Below are 5,432 nucleotides of genomic sequence, written 5' to 3' on the forward strand. Positions count from 1 at the left end.
CTTATGTATTCCCTAACCCAAATGCTCTTCCTCCAGCTCCCAGTTTTAAGATACTGGGTTTCCAAAAAGTTGTTTCCTTTTCCATCACCCATTGAAACAAAAATCAGTTGACTTGGGATCTGATGACATTCAGTGCTTCTAAGCACTCGCTTCCTTCACTTCAGGGATGCTTCAGGAAGCAATTCTAGTTTTCCTCCCATCTCTCCTTCTCTTCTCCTTTTGAAGATGCTTCTTCTGCTCCTCAAATGTTGGTTTTTCTCAGGGTCTGACCCATGTTCTCCTCCTTCTCATGTATTCAGGCTTCGGGACAACAGAGAAGACAAGAAGAGTCAAAGGTGATATTCCAGGTTTCTGACTTGAGCAACTGGACAAACACAGATCATTTTAGTCTGAGAATCTTTGATCTTAAGGAACAGAAATCCATCCAAGTCAAAGAGGAGTGTCTCAGAGAAACATGGAAAACTTGCAAGCCTCAGCAAAGGTGAAACCAAAGTTGCTGCAAGACACAGACGCTGTCGCCTCCTCCCCCTTAGCGGTTCCTCAGTATCTCTACCTTCACCCCTTTCTCATCCTCCAATTAGTCACCTCTGAGTTTCTCCACTCTCTGAATTTCATCTAGTCCTTTATTACCATACCAGACATAAATCTACCAGTCTTTCCACTCCAGTGCCTATCGTTGACCAAAACTTGGTATCAGACAGATTTCCTAGAGTGGGCATCTGATTGGCCCAACTCCCCTTTTCTGCACCAGGCCAGCTGACCAATGAGGTCCCCTTAGACGAGGTGCACACCCCTGAGTCAATCAGCTATGATTGGGGTGGGTCAGGGATCTGAGGTCTACCCATCAAGGGCTGTGGGTGGAGGAAGATTCTCTAAGAAGGGAGGTATCCGCACATGTGCTAAATACAGTGGTATCATTTTAAACAGACCGACTACTTCTGCAAATATTCATTATGAAAATGCTAAATGCATTTTTCCATTTTGGAGGAAACAGGTTGAAAAAGACCAGAAGAAGAAGCAGAAGTTTCCATCACTTTAGATGGGACAATCTAGAGAGAAGAGAGTTTTGAGAAGTGTATTCATTTCTTATTGCTGCTGTAACAACTTACCACAAACTCAGTGTCTTAAAGCAATGCAAATTTATTCTCTTACAGTCCTAGAGGGAAGAAATCAGAAATGGGTCTTATGGAGCTAAAATTAAGTATTGGCAGAGCTGTGTTGCTTTTGAAGGCTCTGTGGGATAATCCATTCCTTGCTTTTTCTAGCTACTAGAGGCTGCCAGCATTCCTGCCAGCATTGGCCCAGTACCAATCTGCTCTCTGCTTGGGTGATCACAGCTCCTCCCCAAAGTAGACTCTCCTATCTCCCTCTTTTCCTTATAAGGACTCCCATGATTACATTGGGCCCACCCAGATAATCTAGGATAATCTCCCCAACTCAAGATCCTTAATTTAGTCACATCTGCCAAGTCTTTTTTGCCATATAGAAAGGGAAGTCGCTCAGTCGTGTCCGACTCTTTGCGACCCCGTGGACTGTAGCCTGCCAGGCTCCTCCGTCCATGGGATTCTCTAGGCAAGAATACTGGAGTGGTTTGCCATTTCCTTCTCCAGGGTATCTTCCCTGATCCAGGGATCGAACCCAGGTCTCCCACATTGGAGGCAGACGCTTTATCCTATGAGCCACCAGGGAAGTCCTTTTTGCCATATAAAGTAACATCATCACAGATTCCAGGGATTAGAACATGAATATCCTTGAAGGGTCATTATTCTGTCTACCAAAAGAGGGATATGGTGGTCACACAAGACAAACCCTGACACTAGCCTAAGGAACAGCCACTGAGTCTCACACGGCCTCATCTGTGTCCTTCAAAAATATCATTTTCACAAAATGGAAGGAATGGAATTAAATATCAAAAGATTACAAGGGACTTCCCTGGAGGTTTGGGGCTTAAGACTCCGAGCTTCCAATACAGGGGGCAGGGGTTTGATCACTGGTCAGCAAACTATGTTCCCTCATGATATGTGGCCAAAAAAAAAAAAAAAAGCAATTAGAAGCATGCAGGTGGTAAAAACAAGGAAGCAGAAATGCTGACCACTCCTAGGAAAAGTCCAGCAAAGGACAATGAGGAGAGAACTACAGTCAGAGACAGAATCAGACAGACCAAAGGAGCATAAGGAGCGACAGAATCATTCGGGTACGAAAGTTGGAGGAGAAGACCCCACTGCCCTGAGACAGGACGCAGCAGAAGTAGTCCATGCCTTGAGGTCCCAGGCTTGAAGCCTCCTCTGGGGAAAGGCCAAGGAGGAGTCCCAAGAGGAAGAGAAGTTCAACACGACTCAGAGTCTCCAGCAGACATTAGATGTTGACTCCACCTTCGTGACTTTCCCAAGAGCCCTGAGGCTGGATAAAGAGCAAAAGGCGAAGGTTGGATGGTTTCATGGAGGCTCTGGAAAATAATCAATACTGGGCTGCTAGAGAGACCAATAGTAGAACAATTGAGAAGGCAGAGAAGCCAGGGAAGCCTGGCAGTGGAGAACTGAAGTGGGAGGGGGAGACAGACAGCAGCCTGGGGAAAGACTCCCTCTGCACCAGGGAATGATGGCACGCAGGTCAGAATGAACAGCCAATCTGCAGCCACATGGGTGTGAGTTAGGACCTAGGGCTGAAAGGTAGAGGATGTGATTGGATGGGGGCAGGGCTGCGGATGAATAGCATCACATCCTTAACCAGGCCGCACCCAAGGCTCACAGAGCTGCACAGATGAGAGTGCCGGCTTTCTTGGATGATCCATTTGGTCACCACAGTCTAAGGAGCCCCTGGCCACCCAGAAGCAAGGAATCAAGGTTATCCCATCAGCTTCCACCAAGAAGTTATTTAGCCCTATATCTTTTGCAGAGGGGGACAGTTTTATACACGGTCTCCAACTGCCATACAAATGTTTACCCAGGCTTGTCAGATGGACCCTGGCTGAAAGCACATTTCTCCCTCAGAGAAAAGAAAGATGTCACTGAAATTATCTTGGGTTCCATAGATGACATTAGTACAGACTGCTAAGCATCAAGTGCCAATTTACATGGCAGCTTCTGTTACACTAAATGGAAATCTTACCCTTGTTGTGTCAATTCTGTGGCTGAGAAAACTCCCCAGCTGCAGCCCTGGCACTGGGCTGCACGTGGGCCCAGGAGCCACTTATCTGCCATGTAGGTGGATTCTGCACTGCTTGGCTCTAGAGGAAAATGCATCTTACATAAGGTGCTGCTCCACAGATAAGTCTGTTGTTAATATGCCTCAGACTGCCTTGGCCACGGCTATTATCACAGATACATGCAACGTACATCTTTTTTATCGGTACGCATTGTACTTAAGGTAAAAAATAAAATAAAAATAAAAAAGGAAGAACGACCACAGGATGTCATTTGTTATTTTTTAAAAAAAGGAAAAAAATGTTTGCTACAGATTCCACCCACACCACGTAGTACCCCCAATGAATAAACTGGAACACAATGCTGACTTCATACACCCAAACTGGAACAATACAGAGACCATTAGCCTGGCCCCCGTGCAAGGATGACATGCAAACTCATGACATGTGCCATTTTTTTTAATAAAAATAAAAAAAATTAACTTTGGGGAGACCTCCCTGGCAGTCCAGTGGTTAAGATTCTATGTTTCCAATGCAGGGCATGCAGGTTCGATCCCTAGTTGGGGAACTAAGATCTGACATGCCACATGGTGTGGCCAGGAAATTAAAAACACATAAATAAATTTTGTAAAAAATTAGAGCATCAAACATACATTAGTTAAATGTGTGGGTTTTTCAGAATGGACTTTTCCACAGTTCACTGTGATTCATTCAGTGGTGAGTGAGTGAGTGCGAGTCGCTCAGTCGTGCCCGACTCTTTGCGACCCCATGGACTATAGCCTGCCAGGCTCCTCTGTCCATAGAATTCTCCAGGTAAGAATACTGGAGTGGGTTGCCATGCCCTTCTCCAGTGATTCAGTGGTATGTGTAGGCAACATGCCTACACTCTGTTCCATCTTTCAGATGTACGGAGTACTTTTTCCAAAAAGTGAAAGAAGAGGATTTGGTGATGAATTCTTTTAGCTGAAGGAATGGAGGAGAAGTGGGGATCCAGGGTGAATCTGAGCCATGTCTGCTTTAATACCTGGAACTGATCAACCCAGGGAATCTGAGGCAGCTCAATCTAACACTTGTTCCAACAGAAGCCAGCGTGCAGCAGACAGAGTCCCAGCTGCACTGCTGGGAGAACTCCTGCCCCTCCTTGGAAGACCCTCGCCTGCATGGGGCCTTCAAACAGTGCTGTTTGGGGGTGTTCAGGTGATGACAGGACAGTAATCTATTTCCCCATTTCCTGGATTCAGGAAGGCAGAAACTTGAATGATGACCAGTAATGAAACCACCAGCACAGCCAGGCCAGTACCCCGAGCCCAGGGGCCAAATAAGCCCCAGTGAGTTGATTGTATCCACATCTCTGGCCTAATGTCCCCATGTGTGGGACACTTGGAGGGGACTAAATGACCAATGACATCCCCCGTGCTGCCCATGTGTGTACAATGCCTCCTCTAGTCTGTCCGCTCCACAGATTTCTGGGCTTGCTGTTCATCAGGGGGCAGTTGGGGGTCTGGCTGGGGGTCCCACCTGAGCCCTGGCAGAGCTACATACCCAAGGCCAGACCCCAGACTAGAATTGGTACTGAGAGGAAGGGATCCCCAAAAAAAGTGGGTCTGAGCACATGGATGGAGACTGGAGCGTCGGCGCCAACAAAGTACAGGGATCGTCTGACCAGGCTGTCCCAGAGCTTTGCGCATTACCTGTCCCAAGAGGGTGTGCTGATGGTGCCAATCCCAATATGCACAAAGGCTGGAGGGGACTCCATGCTCCACCCAGACCCCCCGGGGTCCCTTTCACCATTTCTGCACATCTCCCTCTTGGCTTCATTATGCTTTTCCCTAATGGCCAGTATCCCACTTCAGGGATTCAGGCTATTTAAACACAGGCCTGATCACCAGTCCTGGACAGAACTGAAATCTAGAAAAGAGTCTTAGATGTCTTCCAGAGCTTGATCCAGACCACCAGAATTCTCTCCAGCCCACAACTCACCTATTCGTAGCACTCTCCAGCCCCTCTCACCTCTTGGCTGATCCCATGTGCCAACTGCCTGCCTACCAACCACTGAACCATATTTATGGTTGTCGGCTATGTGACACTGAGCACAAAATAGCTAAATTAGGAACCCCAGTACTCTTCTTCCTTACTCTCAGCTGCAAGAGCCTGGAAGCATATTTAACAGTGTCACACAGAAAGCCCCACAGGGCCTGCCCGCCCTTGGTCCCAGATCCAAGACTCTCTCACCCAGTGTGGTTTAAAATGCCCCTCCCACTGTAGATCGAAGCAGGAAAAGACACTGAGA

The 5,432-nt window shown here is 47.3% G+C and overlaps 1 non-coding gene across 1 annotated transcript; it reads left to right on the plus strand.

Moving 5' to 3' along the window:
• The first annotated feature begins 3,496 nt into the window (after nt 1-3,496).
• On the plus strand, nt 3,497-3,602 carry LOC145539997 (U6 spliceosomal RNA). The gene has a single exon (XR_014078134.1). It is a non-coding gene; the product is annotated as a U6 spliceosomal RNA (small nuclear RNA).
• Nucleotides 3,603-5,432: the final 1,830 nt, after the last annotated feature.

The sequence above is a fragment of the Giraffa tippelskirchi genome, chromosome 2, assembly GCF_054371585.1.
Source record: "Giraffa tippelskirchi isolate mGirTip1 chromosome 2, T2T-mGirTip1v1.2.pri, whole genome shotgun sequence".
Lineage (NCBI taxonomy): Eukaryota > Metazoa > Chordata > Mammalia > Artiodactyla > Giraffidae > Giraffa > Giraffa tippelskirchi.